Source organism: Ambystoma mexicanum, chromosome 2p, assembly GCF_040938575.1.
Source record: "Ambystoma mexicanum isolate Mex_15411 chromosome 2p, UKY_AmexF1_1, whole genome shotgun sequence".
Classification (NCBI taxonomy): domain Eukaryota; kingdom Metazoa; phylum Chordata; class Amphibia; order Caudata; family Ambystomatidae; genus Ambystoma; species Ambystoma mexicanum.
Window position 1 is genome coordinate 62,062,660 of NC_090923.1, and position 26,060 is coordinate 62,088,719.

General features: G+C 47.4%; 1 protein-coding gene across 3 annotated transcripts in view; it reads right to left on the reverse strand.

Moving 5' to 3' along the window:
• Positions 1 to 26,060, reverse strand: part of CIDEC (cell death inducing DFFA like effector c) — an 88,050-nt gene that overhangs the window by 49,940 nt on the left and 12,050 nt on the right. Inside the window, exon 1 of one of the 3 annotated variants that reach the window (XM_069643260.1) lies at positions 21,095 to 21,165. The exons of the other annotated variants lie outside the window; for them this stretch is intronic. The gene's annotated coding sequence lies outside the window, so the exon portion shown is untranslated. Of the gene's footprint in view, positions 1 to 21,094; positions 21,166 to 26,060 lie in introns of those variants that run through there. 3 annotated transcript variants of the gene reach the window in all.

The window sequence follows — 26,060 nt, forward strand, 5'->3', positions numbered from 1 at the left end:
TGCGGCCATTAATCTTTTTGCTGTTGCAAGCAGCGCAGTATACCGTACCGTTCAATGCCATGAGCTTTGGTAGCGCCTTGCAGCTAAGCATCAGTTTTAAGCGCTTTACAAAGAAGCCTAAGGGCACATCTTCATGCACTGCTCGGGTGCCAGGTAGCATGGTACTGCCATTTTTTGCAAAGGCCTACTGGTGGCACATGTTCTCTATGCACTGGTTAATAGGTGGTCATGTGTTTCTCGTCAGTGCAGCTCCAATTCCTGTGCTCGTACGTGGTCACACAAGTCATTGCAAAACGTCTTGCACTAGTGCAAAATTGATGCCAACGGGCAATCTAACCTTTGGCGTTTACGTTTAAAGTTAGGGTTACCATCCCAGGTACAACTCAATCTCTGTGGACCAGTTTGTTTTCCGTCCCCAAGCCTTCCTTTTGCAAACCTTGATAATCTGCTAAATGTCATTGAAGTAAATGATTACCACAACTCCCAGAATGCATTTGGTTTTTACACAAAACCCGGACCTGTCTGCATTTAGTGATCCAACGTATATACCATGCCCTAAACCTCATAAAGGCACACTGCCTTGGCGAACATTCTACAAAACATGATGATGAAAAGTTTCTCCCGTTTCTCATTCCCGAATTCCCCCCAATCTTGCTCTGCCTGCCCATAACTCACTATGCTCTCTACATTCCAGATTTCTTGATCACCACATCTTGACGCCACGAAGTCCCCCCCTCACCCCTACTACAACCTGAATTCCCTGCTGCACGCACCCTGGCCCCTGGACCACATGTCTACGCAACCTGGCTAGGTGCGTTGCTACAGCCATAAACTTCAGGCGCCAAGCAATACCGGTCTGTTATTTAACGTTTCCTTTGGTGCTTTTATAGCCGGCATGTTTCGGTTAGCACTCACAATAATCAGTATACATTCTAGCACACAACCAAGTGCGTTTTAACGGTCAAAAGCCCATGCACTCCAGAACGTGCAATGCGACAATATTGCTTCGAGTATAGCGCTCAGGATGAAGCTTCGCAAGTCCCTTATAATACGCTCCAATCCAATCCAAACAATCCTGGCGGGTACCATAAATACTCTTCGCCAGAGTCCCCCCAAAAAAAAAAAAACATTTACCATGGAGCTGAATGTATGCAGGTCTGCCACGTTATGTGTGCCTTATGTCACCACCAAGGCAGGAAGGTTACTTACCTGCAATAACAGCGCGTGGCATTTGCGCCTAGTACAGGTGGCTAGGAGGGCAACCAACTGCCCATTCTGTAGCAACGGGGCCTGGGCCACACTGTCTCCGTACATTTGTTTACATTTTCCAGCCGCTTTAAAGACATGTGTCCCACCCTTTTATTTCCCTCCCACGTTCCCGGGCCAGGCCATTAGGTGGCCAGGACTTCTCCAAATTTATGGCCTGACTTTATGGCCCAAAATTATGGTCCTTTGCTGTTTGCCCAAGGTGACACTGAACACTCTCACCCTTATCTCCCACTTGTCCCGCCCTGCATTACACAACACTGGTGCCCCCAACCCTTGCCCCTTGGTTTGCAATCTCGTGTTCCCAATCACCCCCAGGACATACCGAACACCTCGGCCCAACCATAACTAAACAGTCAACCGCCCCTCCTGCACATTCCCTGCACCGCCCTACTTTTCCAGGGCCGACCCTTCTCCTACCAAGCTGCCTTACGCCCCTCGCACCATGCCTCCTTCTCCCCTGCCAGAACCCCCACGAACATCCCCGTTCCCTCCCTAACCTTCTACCTCATCTCCCCTCCCTGCAAACTCCACACCCCGTGCGTCTTGCTGGTCCCATACCAATTCCCCCATTAAAACCCATTGTTATATTTTTTGCACGTTACCTTTGCACATCACTCCCAGCGATGCGGCATAAAACGCCCCACTTATGCAACAGGTAAAACCCCAATCTTTTAGTTTGTGCTGTTCACCGCACAACCGTGTGACCCAACATTTACACCCCCGCTCCCTGCCGCATCCCGCTTACCGCACCGCATTCATGCGTGTGCCTATCCGCTCATTTATACCCCCGCCCTTGCCGTGTCCACAACCTAACCTCAATTTACTGTTCCCTTTTCGCCCAGTCCTGCACCACATCTCCTCCCTCCCGACAATTCCCCGTACCCCCTGCATGAAACCTGCTCATCTGCCACCTCTAACTCCCGCTGCCCGTATCCCCAGTAAAATGCACCTACTCCCATCTGCAATGAGCAGCTTGGAGACCACGCGCCTTGATCTTTGAACAAAGTTAGATCACCACCCTAAATCATCCAATGCCCAATAACCTTCTCGCCCCCTTAGAGCGCTCGCCTGGATCCCCCTAAGGAAACCCTAACACTGATACACACCTAACCATCTTTGAGGCACCCTTGCCAGCGCATGAAAGTGCCAAATTGACACGGGACCGCCTAATACTTGTAAAAAAATATTGATGAAGGGGTATTACTTAAATCCCGTTCACCCACCACCCCGCTCAACTAACGTATGTATGTATGTAATGTATATGCTATGCGTAAGGGTACCGTGTGACGTTCATCCCCCATTAATTGACGCGCCCAGGATGACGCTCGCGATATCCCTTATAATATGCCACAATCCACTACAAACAAAACTGGCGGGTACCATACTCACTCTTCGCCCATGTTGCTTCCCCGAAGAACATTCCACCACCGTACCATAATGCCCAAACAATAATTGCCGCAGGTGCTGCCTTGTAAATAGCCCATGGTGCCCGCCCCATACATCGCTTGTGCTCCACCGTGCTTTCCTACTGTAGCACCCCCTCCGTTCCCGACTTGCATGTCCCCACTTGAAATATCCTTGCATGCAGAGTGCATTCGTTCATGTTTTCTTGTAATTAATCCGCAAACCATTGATTTTGCATATCTCTGCAATTCATTCAGGAGTTTCTAACTCCCACATAAGTCTGGTCACACAAGGCCAGATCGTCAGCATATGGAACACAGTATTCCCGACTTGCGTGTCAAACTTGAAACGCCCAATTGGCTTACAACCCTACAGGCCCCAAACCCTTATGTGTTTACAGTCCCTTCCCTCGAGGATTTACCTCCTATAAATATTCTAGCACTACACATGACTTTTTCCACGCTGGAACCGACCCCTCTTCACTGGAAGTCACTGGTCAGCCACATATGCCCTTTTCTTGTACAGTTGCAGAAAAGATAGCTCACTGTGTTGGGTACCTGTTGCTGAGATCTGTGCTCACAGCATATATATTGCACGTACAATCGTACTAAGGAACAAAACAGTTTTTTTCATTCTGGTCAATAATGAGTATTAACACCAGTGATGCTAAGAATCACTATATTGAAGTGTTTACAGCTATGTTTATTTTTGTTATAGCTTGTGCACACTGCTGCCAGTGCAGGTCCCCACTGTGTAGGGTATTCAATTCAGGCTTCCTCACACGCGCTGAGCACGCATGCGCAGTCAGCCGGACTTATCAAGAATATGCACGTGTATGTGAACCAAGTGCATTATTATCACGTAAATAATGCACTTAGTTCATATACATTTTTGATGGATTCTTTAATGTGGTTTGCACATTTCGTGCTTACTAGAATCCTGTGAGCCTATAAAACAAAGTGCCCGCTGGGTTCAGGTTCCTTCTTCCACTGGGTTCGTGGTTTTTATGTCCGTTTTGGAGTTGCTAGTGACACGGCTTCACCGTATTATGTAATTTGAGAGAGCCTGGCTCTCATAAGGTTAAACGTATTGCACCCCCGGGACCCCAGAAAGACAGGTATACCACATTCCAGTCCTATCCGTCAAGTAATGACTGAGCATGCACACGCATGGTCAGTCAGCAGGATAGGATTTTCTGACACATAGCAAAAAGTGACATTACACCGGCAGAAAGTCCCTCCTCCACACATTGTGAGAGCACTAAGGGATTGGCTTTAGTAATACGGTGTGCATGTATAGGGAATAGCCATTCTGAGAGCGCATCGGGCAAGAAGACGTTGCGTAGAAGTTGCACCTAAATTAAGCCAGTCTACGCCAGTCTGGGTCACGGACGGGCTGGACGGTGGAATAGTCTGTAAGGGTAAGTTATACACGACAGACCCTAGTGGCTCTAGCTCCCGTTGACGCGTTACTTCTTGCAAATTTAGAGATCGTTTAAAAGAATCGACCCCCTTTATGAAGCTGCTAATCATGTAGGGAAACATGTTTTAATGTCTACTTACTAAATACATGTTCTTTCATTGCACATGAAACATCCGTTTATGAGCTCTTGCGAGATGACTCCTCGGATATATGTCTCACTGAAACTTGGCTAACCGATAGTTTAGTGCCTACTTTCACGGAGGCACTTCCAGATGGTTAGAACATAGTCCATCTTGATCGAGTCGCCCTTCACCCTGGTGGTGGCATTGCAATCATTTGTAAATCTAATTTTGTTTTCTCTGGGATTCCGCCATCACACAATCTGGGCATGAAAATGTTGCGGTGGACGCCCCGTAATCCAGACACTGTCTGATCCTCCGGGCCATTGCTCTGCATTCTGACCCCTTTTTTAGATCTGGGGGCCTCTCTCCAAGTCAGGTTCGGCAATCTAGTGATGTTGAGAGATTATAATATCCGATATAATGCCCCATTTGCTCCTACATTGGCCCAGGTTTTTTACTCAATTTCTGACCTTGGTGCTCAACAATTTGTATTCGAAGCCACCCATGTTTTCGGTGGCATTCTTGATCTCATCTTTTCTGCCAAGTCCACCATTATTGTCTCTCCGGTTAGGCAAGTATTATGGTCCGACTACTGGTTAACACCTTTTAAAGTGCTATGCTCCTCCCCAGGCTGTTGTCATGCAATGTAGCTGGCGCACTGCTGACCTCTCTCGCATGGCATCCTTCATCAACGAGGAGTGTCGGAACACAGCTTTGGCAGATCTATTCTCTCTATCCAAGACATTACAGGATGCTGCCGACTTGGTGGCTCCCCCCAAAGGCCACCCAGCTGAAGACACGCCCAACTGCACCATGGTTTACGGATGAGCTTGAAGCGGCTCGTCAGATAGTAGAGCAAGCAGAGCGTAAGTGGCGTCTGTCTTATAGCCACAAAGCGAAGTTGCCCTACCGTCAACGTACTAATGTATATCACACATTTATCCGGACGGCCAAACAATCTTATTTCACATCTAAAGTAGAATCTGCACTTCATCTAAAGATCTGTTCTCGGTGGTCAAGTCTTTTTCATCCTCTGATGGCTTCACACACACCGTCCGTGGAGGCCACTCAACAACTCTGTGGATCATTATCCAAGTTTTTGTATAATTTTTATAACAAAGATTACGGACATCCGTAACTTAATTGGGTCCTGTTCCCCGATTCCTGTTAATACTACTGCAGTTGATGCTGTCACCTCAAATGTTTTAACATGGTCTCATTCCCCCTCCCCCCCCAGTTCTCCGAGGAAGATGTTTCCAAGGCAGCAAGCCTACTGAAGTCGGCATCCCCTTCTGATCCTGTGCCTTTGAAGGTACTTAAGGGTATGATTCCCTTTCTCATTCCCTAGGTTACTACAGTAGTTACCCTTTCATGCCAATTAGCCACTATTCATAAAGATCTTAAGCAGGCAATAGTTATCCCATGCTCAAAAACGGTCACTGGACGCTTCTGTTCTTGCTAACTCCTGTCCTATTTCACTTCTCCCATTTCTCATGAAACTGTTGGAATCTTTGGTCTCTCCACCGCTTTCTTCTTTTCTCGAGTCCTCTCTCTTCTTCGACTCCTTTCAGTCAGGCTTTCGGCCTGGACGTGGAACAGAGTGTCCTGGTGCCATTTTCTGATGATTTTACCATGCTGGTTTACCAGAGTGGAGTGGGAGCCCCGATTGCTAGATCTGTCAGTGACCTTCGACACTGCCGACCACTCCATCCTTGTGTCCCGCATGGCATCAGCAGCCCTCTGTGGTGCAGTCCTGGCGTGGTTTTCATTCTTTCTGTTTCATAGCGGCCCATTCCTCCGTCTTCCCCCATTCTGCTCGCTCTCCTTTGGGGTTCCACAGGGCTCTGCCTTGTCCCCAATATTATTTAGCATCTACGTTCAGCAAGTGATTCGCCTCATCCGTTCCCACGGCTTTCAGTGCTACTCGTACGCTGATTCTACCCAGATCTTGGTCCGTTTAGATCTTGACTGGTCTGAGGTGTCCTCCCGGCTGTGCGGGTGCCTGCTGGCTCCGAGGGGCTGGAGGGGCAGCAATTGGCAGAATCTTAACAGGGACACGACTGAGATCCTGGTGGCGGGCTCATCCCTAGATTCTGCTTCATGACCTCTTCTTTCTGGCCCAAAGCTTTCAGTGTTTTACCTACTCCAGTGACAGTGGGCAAGAATTTTGGAGTTTACATCTCTGCCTCACTCTCTATGTCCGCTCAGGGGAACGCAGTGTGCAAAACGGATCACTTGTTGTTATGTGTACTCTGTGGAATACTACCCCATCTACCTAGCCAACTTTGACCTCCGGTTGTTGCCTTAATTGTTGTCAGTTAAATGGACTATTGTAATGCCTTGTTTTTGGCTCAATGTAGTGATTTAGGTTTCCATGGGGTCTTTGCAGAATGCGTAGAATGCTGAGTGGGTGACATGGAATCCTGCTGGTGAGAATGCTGTTGTATGGTTGAGAGAGTTGGTGAGATGAAGCCTACCTGGGAGGATGCCGGTGCAGTTTGCCTTGAGCTCTGATGAACTGGACATAAGAAACATAAAGGATGTACTGGAAACTCATTAAAAGGAACAACTGGAACATCAAGAGATGTCAGAGTCATCATTGGGAACCCAGAGCTTTACACTCAACCACTTGGTCCGATTTACGGGGTGCAGCGCCTTCAGAATCTGGCAGCTAAGGGGGGGCCCCTCTACCACATATTGGTCTCACATCAGCCCTGTGCTCTGCACCCTTCATAGGCTCTCAGTAGCAAAAAAGATTGAATTCAAGTCCCTGTATTTGGTGCGCAAAGCATTTTCCATCAATGCAGAGTATCTACAAGATAAGTTTCAGTTTTATGTGCCTGGTCGTGCTCTCCGCTCTGCAAACTCATATTCGGTGGCCATCCCAAAATTTTACTGTTTAAGGACTGGGGGGACGAGCTTTCTCAGTCTCTGCGGCCAAATTGTGGAACGATCTCGCTATCATTCGTAAGCGGGTCGCGAATCACCTACACTTTTGGCATCTTTTAAAAACTTGGCTCTTTTAGGCTACTGTACAGCTCCTGCTTGCTGTGTTCCTTCTCGCGCCATGATTTCCCTGGGTGACCGTGCGCGGTATAAATGTTGGTAACATAACAGTACAATTACAGCTCCGAGGTAACTCTTGGTAACCAGACAATGCAGAGAAGCACAGGTTTGCAACCCAGTCCCGTGCTTTAGATGTCTGACTCCGGTGTGAGGTTCTTCCTTTTTTTAATAACAGATCTATGCATTCTACCCCCATGGCCCTGGCACAGTGGCTATTGCGGTGATGCTGCCTCAGCTTACGTAGAGGTCTTAATCTGGCCTTTCAACTTTTGGGCTTCTAGTTGTTGCTTTAGTGACACCTAGTGAAGCCAAACGGATTGGCATGGCTGGTATTAGATGCCAAATATGTATGTGACACGTTTGCCTCAGCGATGAATCACGATGGTACCCTTTTAGACGTTTCTGGCATACTGACGTGCTGAAAGGTGAACATTCTCTGTGAACCTAAGTACACTGTTTGCAACGGATGACAATGCAATGGAAAGAGTCCCAGATGTGCAAGGGTTGACAGAACAGGATTCGTTCGACTCTCCCATTGTTTTGAAGCATGAGAACGGTTTGTATTAAGACTCTAATGATTGATCCATTTAAATGACATGTACCTATTGCTGTCCTTCAGTCATGGCATGATGTTCATTTCATCATGTGAGGCTGCACTTCAACATATGACAGCAAACATGCAGAAATATTGGTTTTGCCAGTGTTTTTTTGCCCTCCCAGCATGCAGTAGTTTATTGTTGTGCTGCATGTTTGTCCTATTTACAACAAACCTTATGCCTATATGTCATGATATTAGAACTGTGCAAAAAGAGCTATGCGGGCTGTGGATGGCAAGGCTACATTTTTTGACATGTTTAAAAAAGGGAATGTAGACCTTTAAGCCAGACGTTAGCAGACCTATAGGTAAGTGGGTGTTGTCTCGTTGTGGGCTGTATGTTCTTACATGACGGGCTTCATCCGATTCCTTGTTTTTCCTACTAGATCTTGTGCTCCCCCCCCCCCATGTTTTCTGCATGTACAATGGTGTTAGGGAGAATTCTCAGAAATGTGCTAATTCCTCTCTACCTTAGAGACCCCCAGTACTTTTGTTGGACTCTAGGACTTTTTAATTTTTAACCTGGAGAGAGTGAGACATTTTTCCCACTCACTCATGTATTTTACTGTAATTTAACACTTTCTTTTGGTTTTGAAGTGTGACAAACTCCAAAGGCATCATCTTTGCGTTGTGTCACACAGCACCTTCAGTGCAGTGGCACAGGGAAGTCTCTTAGATTTCCCAAAGGTTTAAATACCTTCTCTTGGATAAAATACTGTTTCCAAGAGCAGTGAAGTGAAATTGCCTTTACTTACCCATTGTAACTTTCTAGACCCAGCACACACTATCTTGCAATAGTGTGTAGGAGGGGTTACTTAGTAGCCCCTTTGTCTAGTTTCTCATGTACCAATTTTATGTTACCCTTTCAACAATTAATGGCTTGTGGCAGTGGTTTACTGTTAACTACGATTGTGTGCTTTTACCATGGGCTGCGTTCACAGCTGCAGTAAGGCACCCATGGGTGCCCATTTTGTCAAAATGTCCCTGGTCTTCTTTTCGCAGTGTCTTGCTGGAAAGCTCCTTCTTGAGATTTACTCCCTTTGTACGTTTTGTCTTTGGCGGGATTCACGAGTGAGGCCCGCCTCTGGCACCAGTATGTCTGGCAGGGGCAGGAAATGAGGGAGAAGCCCAAAACTACCTGTGCTTACTCCCCTTGGTTACAGGACTGCACCCAAGGGTGATTGGCCGGCTGGCTTTCCGGCAAGGATAGCCACCCTGCTGAGTGATTGACAGCTAGGCTGGAATGAATGGAAGAAACTTGTATAAAAAGGTGAGGCTTTTTAACTTGGAAGGAGAGTCGATCACTGGACAAAGGAATCCAAAGAACTTGGAAGAGACGCCTGCTGAAACTCCTCAACCGTTGGTTTGCCCGGTGAAGCCCTGCTGCTGTGCTGAAGCTCTGAATTTGCCTCGACTAGAGAAGCCCTGCAAGGACGACTATTCCCCTTGAGTTGCTGGGACCAATCAACTCCAAAGTGAACTCGTTTGGACATCCTCTCGGAGATGGCTGTACTTCCACTGCTGCTGCTGCTGGAACCGAAGTGCCAGGGAGAGGAACACCAAACGGAGTGCTTCACTTTTAAGATGGACCCGAGCTGCTGGAAGATTCCCTGGACTCCCAGTAAGCAGGACTGACCAAGCCTGAGCCACCTTAACAGAGTGCTGGACCTCAGATGTGAGGAACGTCCAGAGTGATATCCGTGAAACCGCGGTGGTGCTATTTGCTGAGAAGCAAGGAGCTAAACCACGAAGTGCCGGTGAATAGAAGTTAGTCCTTTTCTGTCGCCGACCGTCCTGTTGTGTTGCAGGAGTCCCCAGAAGTCCTCCCTCTTGTCCGTACGATTGAGGCACAGGAACAAAAGGATCTGCAGAGTCACACAGGAACAGAAGCCAGCTGGAACCATTTCTTCTAAACAAAAGGTACTGTACGGTCTAAGAAAACTTACCTCTTGTTGTAACTTTACTTGATCTCAGTCGAGACCTGTCTTGGTTGCTTCTGTAGAGTTGCTCACATCTTCTACCTCTCACAAGCCTCCCAGCGTGTGACCCTACATTGATTCTACTTTTCTACAAAGGCTTCTATAAAACCTTGTGCAAGACTTTTTACTTACCTGCAAGAAGTGCTTCAGCTTACCTACCTAGACTGTTGCCCAATTGATATTGGCTGGCCTGTACTGGCTCCCTGAATGACTCTTCTCTCCTCTGTGTTTTACCTTCCCTCCAGGAAAGGGTTAATTTACTTTGCATTTGGGGGTGGGTGGGTTCAAAAGTATTTACCTGCTTGAGAATATTTGTGTGATCTCTTGTTTTATTCTGAAACCTGTTTACTTTATCACTCATCTCAGTATTGCTTTAAATGTACCAGTCATATATTACTGTCCACAGTGTCCTAGCATTGAAGTCACCTGAGGGTGTAGGACGTGTCTGTGTGCCATCCCAAATGGGTACTTGCGGATTTAGAGAAACAAAGAGTGTGTATTTTGAAGTGTATTGGTGTGTTACTATTATATTGCCCCTTCTGAAGAAGGCTTATTGAAACTGACTGTTAAATACATTAATAATTGTTTAATCAAGAAACCTTGAGTGCAAGTGCTTGTTTGGATACTTGTCACTGTGAATCTCTGAGTAACTCCTCTACTGCTCACATTCACCCCTCTTGAGATGAGCCTCAGCCACACTACCAACCTGTGTAGTACAGACTTCTATTTCCAGGAGCTAAGGTTGTTGCAGTGCCCCCAAAGTGTACTGCTCCAAATCTTGCCGAACAGGCGGCAAATGTCAAGCCCTGTGGTTAAAAGGTGAGGCCCAGCCATGGTTGTTTGGTGCCATGCATCCAGCATTATGCAATGCCTGTCCTTGCAACGGGTTTAGTCCAGCTGCATGCCTCCATTGGGGGCGTGTTAGTTGTGTGTGATTTTACCAGCATGCAGACTGGTGGTTAGATGGTTCGGGGTTGAGCCTTGTGGTATGCCTGTGCTGGGGGACAAGTTACCCCCAGCTGCATGTTCTCAATGTTGCTATGCATTAGGTTGTGTATCACCCCACCGTTTTCTCTTCTTCCGTTCTAGGTTTCCCCACGCGAGCAGTCTTGGAGACCGTTTTCTCACTTGGCATCCTTGCTTGTGCATGTAACCACTTTATATTCCCCTTCGCCTTGTCTACAGTCTGCCAGTGATCTTGACTCCAGGCTGCCTGTGAGCTTGTCTGCAGGCTTCCAGTGAGTTTCTACAGGCGGCAAGCGCAGGGCCATCTTAAGCACTTTGCCCCCCCCTCTCCACCAAACCAAAGAAATGAAATGATGCAAAATACGCATGTTTACTCCCTTTAAGTCCCCTTGCCCTCGTCATTCTTGCTCTAATCAGAATGATAAACAAGTAGCATTTGAAGGCCAACATTAGCAGTCAACGAAGAGGTTACTTCTCTTCTAGTAAAGACACAGGAGACTCCAGGAAGGTATGCAGCCTGTAGTATTTATGCAGGACTGCATGTAAAAGGTACATGTAACCCAGAATAGAGAACTTGCATCATCTGCCTTACAGAATGCAAAAGTGCTCAAGCCTTGATAGAGGAGACCAAAACTAAACATACCATAGCATGGATAGTGGAGGCAGACTAGAAGCTACCAGGATGGTGTCTGTATCCAGACAGACTGAGATTAGAAGTGCGACATTGTTTTCAAATACTGTTGTCATTAGAGATCAAAAAGGAACATGTGCCTGTAGTGTGCAATTTATCAATGCTCACTATTATAGTGTAAGCAACACTGTAGGCATTGAAACCATGAGTGCTTCTTTTTTGAAGAACATATCCTGAAAAGGAAATCACTCTGCAGGGCTCACAAATATAGGTGTGTTACGCAAAATGGGAATGATTATAGCTTCAATTTCTGCATCAAGGGAAGTTTATAAGTACCAGCATACCAATTGATGTGATTTAACAGATTTAATCTGGGGTTGTCTTTTGCATTTTAAAGCATTAAATACTTCCAAAACACTGATTTGTGAAATTGTAATTTATAAAAGTGCAGAAAAATCTTTGACTTTTACAAAAAAGCAAACCTTTTTTATGTGAAACGACAGACCTTAAAATATGCTTGCCCGAGGCCTGCAACATCTGGTCCGTTCTCTTCTGTCTACCACTGCTTTCACTCAAATGCCTTACATAAGACAAAAAGATCAACTAACGAACTGTGGTCGAAGTGAGCAGGAGTGTTTTTTTTAAATTAAGATTTACTGTTCTTATACTTTTATTTTAAAAAGAAACCATTCCAGAATGGAAGTGTAGGAAGAAGTTGAAGCTTGCACTGCAGTGCACTGAACGTTCACTTAAACAGCAGGCACATTTGTTTGTGGTGTTAAATTGCGCGTGGGACAGTGCTTGGCAATGGTGTTTGACGGATGTGGGGGCAGGCCAGCAGTGAACATAGTTCCACTATTTCTTTTCATTAACTTCGACCACTGGTAATGGGCTAAACGATGCCACCAGCATGCGAGAAGGCAAACATCAAAGAAGACAGCACAGTAATCTAAGAGATATTACATGATTTGACTAGATCACCGTATCGTCTGCTGGCAAAGCCAAGATACAAGCATGAACGCTTTGGTTCCACAGTCTTGAATTTGGATACTTATTCATCCTCTGGCCCGACTCACTCTGCTGGGCAAACTGTGGCTGTTCTGATCTCTTCCGACCTTCCCCTCTCTGTCCCTCTCACCACTCCTCTCTCCTGGAGTGATCACTTTCTCCTCTCCTCCTAGCTCATCCTCTCTACCCCTCAGCCCAAGCCAACTCCATCACTGATACCCACCTCATCGGTCATCCGACCCATGAAGCGCGTGTCAGTTGAGGCTTTCGCCACCACTTTCTCACCCCCTCTCCCCCTTTGGCTGACTTTCATCCCGACACAGCCCTTTCCATGCTCCACTCTGCTATATCTGATACTCTTGATATCCTTGCCCCCGTCATGAGAATCCGCTTGAAGCCCAAAGCCAAGTGCAACTCCTGGTACGACTCAGACCTCGTCACCCTTAAACGCAAGTGCAGGGTGACTGAGGAAATGGCGTGCTTCATGTACATCCTCTGACAAACTGGCCTGCCGCCTGCTCCAAAAGCAATACCGGCTCTCTGTCCGCACCAAGAAGAGAACTCACATCCAAGCCTGCGTCTCTGCGGCATCTAACAACTCGGCTGAACTCTTTAAAATCTGCAAGTAACTGGCGAATCCTGCCACAGTCTCTACCTCTCCTGTTCCTTCCAGGCCCTGTGCATGGCTCTGGCTTCTCATTTCCTCTCTAAAACTCACGACATACTCTCCTCTCTCTCTTTTTTCTCCCCCTCCACCCTCTACTCCCTGCTCTTCCTCTGGCCCTTCTGCAGCCACCTCTCCTCCCTCCTTCTCTGCCTTTCCCCTGTTCTCCCCAGACCAGGTTTCTAGAAGTCTGATCTATGAAAGTCTCGTCAAAACAGGTTCACCACTGTTTCTCCAAAACCATCAATGACCACATCGACTCCCTGGCTCCTGCAACCACTCCTTCACCACTGGAGTCTTCCCATACCCCCTGAAGCACTCCCTTGTGCACCCCCTTTTTAAGAAACCCTCTGCCGAACCTTCCTGCCCAGCTAACTATCGGCCAATCTCCATCTCTCCATTCCTGGGCAAACTCTTGGAAAAGCTGGCCATCTCCCAGCTCAACATTCACTCTGAATCTGTTGGTTGTCTCCATGACCATTAGTCTGGCTTCAGAGCTGCCAGAAGCACGAAAACTGCTCTCCTGAACATCTGTGAAGCCCTGCTCTCCAACCTTGATTCCAACACGCCATGTGTCTTCAACTTACTTGATCTCTCCTCTGCCTTTGACACGGTGAACCATGCCATCCTGCTGAACCATCTCCGTGACAACCTGGGGATCACCGGTCAGGCCCTGCCGTGGCTGACTTCTTTCCTTTCTGACGGACCCTCCCAGGTTCAACTTGGGTCCTTCATCTCCTCTATCTTTATCTCTACCTGTGGTGTTCCCCAGGGGTCTAACCTCTCCCCTTGGCTGTTAAATCAATACCTAGCACTTCTTGCCCACCACATTGCCGCGCTCTGTCCCAACTTCCAGTGCTATGCGGATGACACTCAGCTCATTTTCAGGCTACCCTCAGCCACCTCTTCTCCCTCTCTCATCTCTGTCTGCCATCCAGTAGTGGTGTGCCGCCAACAATCTCTGCCTTAATGCCAGCAACACAGATTCTCCTCATCGGCACACCTGCTCCCGCCTTTCCTGTCACTCTCTGGCCGGCCTCTCTTGGCCCCTTGCCTGCTCCCAAATGTGAGGCTAAAAACCTCAGGGTCATCTTCGACTCAACACTCTACTCCGCTCCTCACATCTCTGGCATCTCTAAGAAGTCACACTACCAGCTGCACCTCCTCAGAGGTATTCTTCCTTTCCTCTCCTTTCCCCAGAAGCTGTCTCCAGAGCTCTGGTTCTCTCTAGGCTGGGGTATTTCAACAGCCTCTTTCTAAATCTGCCCACCTCTACTCTCTGCCCTCTGCAACTCATCCAGAACAGGACTGCGAGACTTGTCCTTGGCCTCAAGCCCAGGGATCGCATCTCGCCAGGACTGAAATCTCTGCACTGGCTCCCAATGGCTGCAAGGATTAAGTTCAAACCCCTCTGCATTGTCTCAAGGCCTTCTGTGGCCTGGGGCCTCAATACCTTCAACTGTCTCTTCCTAAATATCTTCCTTCTCGAGTTCGCTCAGTGCCTCCAACTCCCTCAGGGTCAGTCGCTTCTCCAAGCAATGAGTTGGTGGTAGATCTCTTTCTTTGGCTGGGGCCTCCCTCTGGAACAGCCTCCCTGCCTCTCTGAAACTTGAGGAGAATCATCTCCGGGTCTGGAAGCACCTCAAAACCTTTCTCTTTGCTTCTGCTTTTTTTCCTCCTCTCCCCTGCTGACCTCCTGGCTGAAATTGCAACTGCACTGGTTACCTGCCCACCTCTCGGGCCCAGGTCCCTGCCCTGCCAATCACACACACCTGCACTGCCTTCATTGCAACCCCCGCACTTGGGGACTGTTTCTGTATCCCCACTACCAGCACTTGACACCTGATGTCTGCACTTACCGGTGCACTTGCCACCTGCTGGCCTTACTTTCACTTATTGCTTATTTATTCTATTATCCCATGTACTGCACTGGCCCCTCCCCCTATCCCCAACTGCACTTTCCCCCTCCCCCCTCCCTTGCACGATCTGAATGACACCTGGCCAAGTAGGATCGCTGTCTGTCTTCCCTCTGCCCCCCCTTGCCTCATCGCGCCTTGAAACGCTTGTGTATAGGCGTGTTATAAATGCCATATCTTATATCATATCAATTGGTCTAAATGTTTATGCTCATCATTGGAGGTGATTGCCTAGGTTTTACAACACCCCATCTGAACAAACCAATGTATAGACCTTCATCATACAGATGACATGTTAGTTTTTATAGCAACTCCTATCTGGCGCAGGTTCATTGCTGATAACAGCACCCGTTGTGTTGCAAAACCAAGTACATATGCAGGCAGGTTTATAAACTTCAGACATAGGAAAGGCTCAGCCAGCCTTGCTGGAATTTGCATTCTAATCTTGCATATGAACACATATCTCAGCAATGAGTGCTTAACAAACTGAGCTAACTTCTGAACCATTGTGGCACTCTATTTATCAATATGCATTTCAACCTTGGCTATTGCACATGATCAGCATAATTCCCTGAGGAAGGAAAGAATGCTACAGTTGCGCCATAAGGAACACACATACTATGTATACCACAGTGAACACAGAAAGCATTACATCATGTCTTGATCGAGGCAGAATGTACTTGTCAAAACAGAAAGGCAATATGTTTAGAGCCTCAGCACCATGCCATAAAATATCCTGACATGTGATATTTAAGTCTGGTAAACAATGGAATCTTACTTCTTTAGATCAGGCAGTCTTGTGGGGCCCCCCTCCCAACGTGGGGGCCCTGGACAGGTGCCCCTTTTGCCATCCCATAAAAACGTCTCTGGGAACATGTCCTGTCCCCACCGTGGCTTTGCCATTGCTGGGGTGACACAATAATGCCGTAATCATCATCACCCTTGGGGTAGGGAAACTTAACACATTGCTGGCCTCTGGATGAGTTTACAGGGGACCCATATAGGAAGAGGACTAATCTTTCCTTTCCCCGTGCACAAGGCAATACAATAGAAAGCAGCGTCCCACAAGCTCTTCCACTTTGGACTCTGTTGTCAATCACTCCACTAGGAACACAGGGGTTGGAGTGAGATCTCCGAGCAATCAATGCGCTGGTCCCCTGCGGGCTTCCACAAAGCTCCTCGAAGCCTACAGCCGCAAAACACGAGGACCGCAATGCCAACTGCAACCCATGAACTATTAGCGGAAGCTACAGAACGGCACCCGCACAAATTCTGCACCCCCATCTAGTCGAAAGGAATGCCAAGTAAAAGGGTTTCTGCCATTCTGCAGCACAGAAACAGCAAAACAGTTGCTTAGTGCATTTGGTCAATTACAGGCACCGGTGCAAAGTTAGATCATGTGGCCGTAGGGATCCATCGATTTATTTAAAAAAACATGGAAGCGTGACATGCTGCGTGTTTTGGCAAACTGGCCATGACATTTCCCTGTCCTCCTTCATGGACCACAGTGGCTCAGTAGTAGTTCTGATCTCTTCAGACCTTCCCCTCTCTGTCCCTCTCACCACTCCTCTCTCCTGGAGTGATCACTTTCTCCTCTCCTCCTAGCTCATCCTCTCTACCCCTCAGGCCAAGCCAACTCCATCACTGATACCCACCTCATTTCAACAGCCAAAGAACATCTCTTGCAAAGTTAGTCTGGGCGGCTAAGTGACCAGTCCCATTTGTTTCATGATCTTTGTGATAATGTACACATGCAATTGAACAAAAAAGATTGACATGCCGGCCAGCGGAAGGGGAGGGAATAAAATTTCATGACCTTGGAATCAAAGGGATGCAGGATAATAGAGACATATTAGATGTGAAGAGCAGTCTTGCTCTGGGGGCCACGGGAAAGAATTCTACATAAGTCCAAAATGCCAGGCCACTCACGATCGGCTGACATGAGGGTTCACCCCTGACAACGGAGAGGATGGCCCTCCGGGCATGAAACTCACTATAAAGGCCTCCGGGGTGGATGTATGGACTGGTGATGGTTAAGGGGGCCCTGATGCTGCTTTGTAGTTAAACCTTTTTTAAGCTAGCTGTGCCACGGGAAGAGGATTTCTGCATAGCGTGGCATGTGTATCGCCTACTACTTGAAGCTTGCGTTCTGATAACGCCTATAGAATATCCTTGCAGCTAAATATGCTTCTAGGCTGATATAAATCCGGTGCGGGGTGGGACAAATTAACAATATGAGCAATGATAATAATGTGATTTTGGGTGTGAGGTCACAGTACAATTTTTGATCCATTTTTGACCAATAAGTGTATGCCCACTTATAAAGTGTTAAAAACGTACTAAACTATGAAAAGATTTGATGAGCAAGACCTAAAAGCAGCTTCTTGGTACTTGGAATCCTCCAAAATCAGGAATCACAACTAAGGAACACAAGCGTACTACAAAGAATGTCACAAATCCAACTTTCACATGAGCTGCACACTTTAAAATGTGTACTTTGTTATATACAAGCCCTTGTGGTTTAAATGTCCTCTAGGAGTGTCCCAATGCACCTCTATATAAATATCGAAGCAGATTACATGTCTTAAATGTGGACCTCCTGGGGCATCAAAAGTAGCTCTAGGGATCTGCTGGCATCCAGCTAACCTGGGTCTTCTTGGCTACAAGGAGGAGCTGAACCGTGTTTTGAACATTTTCTCTCTGTGCTTTGGTACGCAGTTAATTCATCCTAACAACTCCATGGATGTGCTCATGAAATCAACTGTCATTTCTTCTCGTCTAAGGACACCCTCGTCATATCACGTCCTGCAACGGGAGAGCAGCAGAGAAGGCCACCTTTACCTAAACGCCACTGTACTACGTGTTCATTAGACCCTGAATGTTATCACAGGGAATACACATTGAGAAATATTGTTAATTGCCAACCTTGGAATCTTCATTGACCTACAACTTGCAGGGAGCTCTGTTTGCTGGTTTGGGACCATGCTTCCTGCTCACCCATCATATCCACTTCCCCCCCTTCCAGACACCCGAGTGTGTCCGGCCGCTTTACTTGCACCTGCCTAAACCTCAAGGTGGAAGGGTGTTGCTCAGAGGCTTGGGGTCAGCCACCTGCTGAGCGACGCTGCTTCCAGGATGGCGTTAGGAAACCATGGACCACCCCAACACACCACGGATGGGAGACAGTTCATCATCTTGTACCATCTGCAGTCTCCACCAGTGGGATGCCCATTGACCTGTCCCCTAGGGAGTGTTAAGCTTAGCAGGCTCACCTCGATAGTCCTAAAGGGGGTGGCACCCCCATGGGAAGGGGACGAATTCCCTGGCTTCATCACGGAATCCAATAGGACAATCTGGATAGGAGCCCACAAAACTCCAGGGCCCTCATGTGCACATATCAAAGCCATCATGGATCCACATGGATTCTGCACAAGTAATTGCCTCTGTGAATGTTCTGCTGGCTAATAAAGAAAGTAGTCGTCCCTTCTCTAGATTAGGTTTTGTTTTGTTAAAACAGCAGTAACTATACGTGCAGCTCAACGGTCACTCCCTCTTCTGTTTCCAATCCCTTACATGTCGTGCGTCACGTCCGTATGTTTTCGTCTTCCTGACTTTTCACTCTCTCCTTTGAGGGTTTCCTTTTCACTCCACTGTTGCACCCTGGACGGGGTGACAATCGCCTCTACACACATGGAAAAGGCTTGGTGCTTTAAGATCACTAGAGTGTCGATGTGTGCATCATAAAAGACTAATAACTGACCATACAACTACTGCTTGCTTGAACATTCCATGTTCAAGCAATCCAAGCAGGAGCGCCAGGGGTGCACTTGCAAATGCCCCTATTGAAGAGAGTGGCATTAAATTGCAGTGACGACATCTGGAAATTGTGAGGCAGAACTATCCTTTAAGTGGATAAAACAACAGATTGGCACAGTGTATTCTTTCATTTGAGAATGAAAACAGAAAAGACTGATTATGCAAAGCATTTTGGTCACGAAAGGAACTAGCAAACTTTAGAGGACTAGTAGAAAACACACTTGCCTACTCTACACAGTAGAGCCAATCTTCCTGCCTACAATGGTACAAGGACTGCAACCTAGCCGACAAAGATACTGCAACTTCTAGGGGCCTGACAAGGAAAAAACAAGAATACAACAAGACCATTGAGATTACCAGGCAGTCAACTAATGTTTGGCAATATCTTTGAGTGCCTCGGGGAATGTCACCAAAGCAATTTGACCAATCAGTAAACAATGCCCGTACACCTCAGACCAATGAAGTCAAGTATTCAAGGGCTAAACCAATACTCCTGCGAAGCAGAGGAGTCTGAAGACCCACCCACTCCCAATAGAACTGTCAGAAACACCCAACAGAAATCATTCACTGCTTGTTATTTAAAGAAGCTGTGAAGGTCCACTGAGGGGTAGAAACAGTGACGACACTCATTGCAGTCCGACATAAGAAAACAAACCATACATTTCAGAAACTGAACAAAAGAACGAGATGGAGAACCCACCAAAAAAAGAAAAAAAAAAAAGAAAAGAAACCTAGAAATGCACCAACTACACCAGAACCTAGGCCAGAGGTGGAAGTGCCACTTGGAGATCCAGATGCAAGCACAGAGCAAAATAAAATGCTACACAGTACTGGGCAGGAATGGCCTAGAAGCACCACATCTGCTTGCAGTCAAGAGCATAAAAGGGTCTGCAGGTGGATTGTGGGATTAAGAACCTTCACGTCGAGTCCAAAAGCAATACAGAGGCGGCAGGTTCTTCAACTCTGCATCAAAACCAGAAACGTCGAGAATGGGGCAAGGCTGGTAAAGTGGTACCTTAACCTTCAGAGACAAACAAGGGGCCTTCACTACCTCCCTAGCAAGCATCTGTGGGCACAAAATACTGAATATGCAAGAGTAACCTCCAAAAAGAAAGAAGGCAAGTCTTACAAACCTGAAGCCTGGCACTTGTTCCATTTAAACGTAAAGCGCCCAAGAAGCAATTTCATGCCTTCTTTGTGCATAGTGCAATCAATGGGAATTACAGTTCATCGCAGTTTGAATACCACCTCCCGGACTACTCCAGTGCTTCATTGTGGATAAAAGAAACTGTTTACTTTCTTTAAAAAGACCAAAAAAGCGTAAACAAGCATACACAGGCAGCCCTACTTTCATCTACAGAAATGAGTTAATGCCTGGGAACTTTAAAACTGGGAAAAAGGCTGAAAATTCTTATAAACAACAGATGGACCCTGAGACCACAAATTAAGGATGTAGTAAAGAAATGCTTCTACCACCAGCAGTCAATCAGGTGGGTACTGGCCATCCTCACCTTTCGCAGAACACCATCGCCACCAGTACGCTCGTTTTATCATCAAGAATAAACTATGACAATAGCATATATCTTGAAATGCCGGCTTATCATACTGATAAACTCCAATGCATCCAGAACACAGTGATAAACTCCAATGCATCCAGAACACAGTGATAAACTTCAATGCATCCAGAACATGGAGATAAACTCCAATGCATCCAGAACACAGTGATAAACTCCAATGCATCCAGAACACAGTGATAAACTTCAATGCATCCAGAACACAGTGATACACTTCAATGCATCCAGAACATGGAGATAAACTTCAATGCATCCAGAGCACAGAGATAAACTTCAATGCGTCCAGAACATAGAGATGAACTTCAATGCATCCTGATGTTAAGAAAGGAAGAAGGCATACTATGGCAAAAGGGAAAATGCACACAGTTGCACTGTGAACAACTCTGAATCTAACAACGTGTATATAATACCCAAGTCTTGTGTATATATGTAAAATCCAGGAACGTCAATAAGGTAAAACAGTATTACCAATATAGGAAAAGGGATGTGGGGTAAACACTTAGGACCTCCTTATGACTGAAAGGAAAGTCGGCAAACTCTTTACCCACTATGCTCTTACAGATACTGACAGCGCTAAACCCACGTAGCGGGCAAGCAAGGACAGATTCTGTGAACTGACAATCTGTAGAATACTGAATAAGGAAATTATAAACAGTACTCACGAGGACCGGAAAGACCACTTGAATGTCAGTAATTTCACGAACCCTGTAGATCAAACAGGGACCCAGAAGGCTGTAAAAGCAAAGGGTTAAAGATAACAAAATACATAAACCCTAGTAAAAGGCAAGTCTGAATTGTGATAATAAATCGTGAGGAAAACTAAAAGGGGAACACTCTGGAACTTGTAACAACAAACCCACACCTAATAATCAATGGAAAATGAATGCAGAAGTGCAATGGAAAACATGGAGTGGAATCTCAATAAAGTAGGATCAGGAGCAGGGAAAATGATATCACAAAAGGAAACCTTTCCCACCCAATCCAAGAAGAAAAGGCAGTAACTAATTCTACGAAAGTAAATATGAATACATCATGCTTTTCAGTAACCAGGACAGCATAAAGGGACAGAAAACACCGGCAAACTGGGCTGCATCAAATAGTAAAGTACAGAGAAAGGCTGTCTGCAGACAGAGGAAGACAGAAAGGGAAATTCAGAAAGCATAAATCAAATAAGCGCATAAATCCGAAATCCAGGACAGAGGAACAAGATACAGGAACTAGTAACTGGGCACAAAGCTAGGAACAGGAACTAGGTACAAGGCATGGAACTAGGAACAAGGAACTGGAAATAGATACTTGGCTCAATATCTATGAACAGGGAACTGGAACTAGGTACAAGGCACAGAAACTAAGTACAGGAAACAGGGACTAGTCACAACAGGAACACTGCTACAATGACCAGCGCCGGACTGAAGCAAACTGAGGCTTTTAAAGCTGCTTAACGAGCACACCCCTCAGGCGTGCCGCCTGCTGCACCTGCAGCCACAGGTGTTGCCTATCCTCCTCCCAGCCTTGTGCTGCAAGGGAGGAGATGATGCAGTGAGCCAGGCATTCTGGGAAGCAGGAGGTGAAGCAGTGAGCCAAGGCATTCTGGGAAGCATAGTCATTTGATTTAAATAGCATGCTGGCTGCCAAAAACCAGGAATGGATCCGGAAGGGAAGTAACTGGGAAAATAAGGTTTTAACGCTCCCAATTCATCAGAACACTGTAGCATAGGGTTCGAAGGAACTGTCCAGTAAGGAATAAACCCCAGAACATGCCCCCAAGTGGCGGGGACGGGAACGAAAGGAGCGAGAACGGGAGCGAAGAGAGCGAGCCGTGACACCTGAACATAGAGATACACTTCAATGCATCCAGAGCAAAGAGATAAACTTCAATACATCCAGAACGTAGTGATACACATCAGTGCATCCAGAACATAGTGATAAGACTAGTATTGAGACTCAACAAGAGGCGGCTAGAAGACCTCTCTACTGGCCAAAAGGACAAATCTAGTTGAAGTCTCTGAACATCACCTACAGAGCTCTTCAGGCCAAGGAAAGAACAACCCACAGCAACCAAGGAGAATGCGGAGATGCAGCAGCCAAGGAAAGAACCACCCACAGCAGCCAAGGAGAATGCGGAGATGCAGCAGCCAAGGAAAGAACCACCCATAGCAGCCAAGGAGAATGCAGAGATGCAGCAGCCAAGGAAAGAACCACCCACAGCAGCCAAGGAGAATGCAGAGATGCAGCAGCCAAGGAAAGAACCACCCACAGCAGCCAAGGAGAATGCGGAGATGCAGCAGCCAAGGAAAGAACCACCCATAGCAGCCAAGGAGAATGCAGAGATGCAGCAGCCAAGGAAAGAACCACCCACAGCAGCCAAGGAGAATGCGGAGATGCAGCAGCCAAGGAAAGAACCACCCATAGCAGCCAAGGAGAATGCGGAGATGCAGCAGCCAAGGAAAGAACCACCCATAGCAGCCAAGGAGAATGCAGAGATGCAGCAGCCAAGGAAAGAACCACCCACAGCAGTCAAGGAGAATGCAGGGATGCAGCAGCCAAGGAAAGAACCACCCACAGCAGCCAAGGAGAATGCGGAGATGCAGCAGCCAAGGAAAGAACCACCCATAGCAGCCAAGGAGAATGCAGAGAAGCAGCAGCCAAGGAAAGAACCGCCCACAGCAGTCAAGGAGAATGCAGGGATGCAGCAGCCAAGGAAAGAACCACCCACAGCAGCCAAGGAGAATGCGGAGAGAACCACCAATAGCAGCCAGGGAGAATGCAGGGATGCAGCAGCCAAGGAAAGAACCACCAATAGCAGCCAGGGAGAATGCAGGGATGCAGCAGCCAAGGAAAGAACCACCAATAGCAGCCAAGGAGAATGCGGAGATGCAGCAGCCAAGGTAAGAACCACCCACAGCAGCCAAGGAGAATGCAGGGATGCAGCAGCCAAGGAAAGAACCACCAATAGCAGCCAAGGAGAATGCGAAGATGCAGCAGCAACAGAAATAATCAACCACAGCAGGCAAGGAGAAAACGGAGCTGCAGCAGCCAAGGAAAGAACCACCCACAGCAGCTAAGGAGAATGCGGAGATGCAGCAGCCAAGGAAAGAACCACCTACAGCAGCCAAGGAAAGAGCCACCTACAGCAGTCAAGGAGAATGCAGAGATGCAGCAGCCAAGGAAAGAACCACCCACAGCAGTCAAGGAGAATGCAGAGATGCAGCAGCCAAGGAAAGCGCTCCTACAGCAGCCAAGGAGAATGCAGAGATGCAGCAGCCAAGGAAAGAACCACCCACAGCAGGTAAGGCAATAGGCCCATGGGCAAACCAAAAACGTAAAATGCTGGTGTCCCAGTTTTAAGGTGAAAGTGGGCCAGTTTGATGGTTACTTCACTGTGCGGATAGTAGTTTTGACCACTGTTGCTGAATAAATATTCTTCAAAATGCACAATTTGCATCACACTTTATCAAAACACTCCCCCTTGGGTGCTACTCAGACAGTCTGCCATTAACGGAATGAATAGCCATTTACAACTGTGGGCCTCTTTTTTATTGGTGCCCAAGACAATTGTATGGGCCAGTCTAACCCTGCCTAGAGTGCGCTGCTCAAGACACCAAAGCCGGCTCGTGCCCACAGTATGTGGCCAGTGGAACCTAAGCATCATACCCGATAAACTAGAATTCCTTTTGCTTTCTTTCATCTTGGCGCCCAACGCAGTCAGAGCTCTAGGTTGCTTGCCTGATGCCTTATATAAAAGCACATAAAAGGGCTTCCATGCACTGCACAGGGAATTCACATCATACAGAGTTGCTCCCAGAACCCCATATGAACCTCACTCTCTGCATAATCCCCCACTCCACCCTCAATGGACCATGAACACTGCCTATTTGGTGCACACCTCTACAGGCTTGTTTCTCCTTCCTGTGTTCAGACCCTCAGCCAGAATCTGCTGCTAGAGACTGTCAGACTTCCTGCCCACTTGAGGATGGCACAGGGAACCCACAAATACCACAGTGAAAAGGCACTTAGTCTTACATCATGGTTGCAGCAAACAAATAACACCCTCTACTAACCTCCTGCACCAACATCTTTCCCTCCTAGGCACTATACAGCGCCTCAGGGTTGTTGGTGCGTTTTACAAATGAAATAAATAAATACCAACCATGCCATCAGCACAGCCATCTAAACCCCCCCCTCACAGTTTAAGCAACCCAAGATTATAGTTCTACAACCAACGTCCCTGCCACCCCCCAGGATAAAGCATCCTAGAACCACGGATACATGAGACTCCCCCCTGCAGACAGAATACCTCTGTGGTCCAAAGAAATAACACCTCGAGCAGAGCTCCAGGCACTTGTAGACTACACGCCCCAACACAACAGCAAAGATAGCCTGCTCTCTTCCTTTAACCCAAACCACCATTGCTCCCCCACCCCCATTTCAGATCCACCAGTGCTCCTGAAGACCCTCAAAATCCCAGAAGCAAGGATTCGCGAGGAACTCCTCACAGCCACAGATCCCTAACTCAGACCGTCCTTCCCTCGTCCTCGCAGGGAGACAACCTTCAACAAATAGCGGGAGACGCGAGGCTCTGGACTTCAAGAGGGAGAGACACAGAGAGAGAACCAGGGGTTGCACCAGGGCTCACGCACACACAGATGAGAGAGCGCACTCCTCACATTGTGCCTCTCGCTCATTGACGGGGACAACAAGAGAGAGACACCCACAGACAAGTGGGAAAAGAGAGAGGGACACCGATGTCAGAGTACGTTGCCGATCAAACTCATCTAAAAAAATACCCCATTGAGAATAGGGATGACACCACAGGCAGTGAAATACTTTCTTCACAAAATCTTACCTGTAGCCCTGATGACACAATAATCCAGAAACCCACTCGACATCCTTCAGACCAGCCCAACTACCACACAGGAACACACACTCGTTTATCCCTAAACTGCTCAGCTGCCTACAAACAGCGTCCACACCAGCTAGAAATAGAAGAAATACTGGACGCTGCTCAACCTGAATGCAATGTTCTACTAGGCACAGAACCAGTTTTGGGAGCAGCCACCAAAGACCTCTGCACTTGGCTCCTTCTGACCCTTGTAGGCCTTTGTGCAGTTTTAGTCCCCGGAAACCCAAATCCCGCCAGAAAATCTAAAACTGCTGCCGAAGCCGACAGATGGCTGACCCGATTACTCTATAATTGATCCTTCAGCAGGGATGTCATTTGGGTCGTGCCAGTGGTAGCAGCTGCTACCCCTGCCTCCCGCTCTGCTACCCCTAGACCTGTCATTGCAACCCCTGGGCCACATGGAGAAGAGAAAGTCTCAAGAGCAGATCTCTGTGTTGCACCTGAAAAAGGCAGTTGTAGTCGTAGCTAAATGTGCCACAGCTTTTTTCACCTGGAATCTAGATCTCGTTAGCTGGAGAAATAACAGGGATGCAGGAAAAACCCTGAAGCCGCCATCACTAACAGGTTGGCAGCCTATTAGTGAAGAATGCCTGAGCGGTTGGGATCAGAGGCAGGGCTGTCTGTGCAGCTCATACACAGCACTGTAGCAACTGGAAGGGCATGGGGACTAGGTCTCGCTAGCTGAGAATGGGTAGGAGTAGCCTGCAGTACTCAGTGACATCACA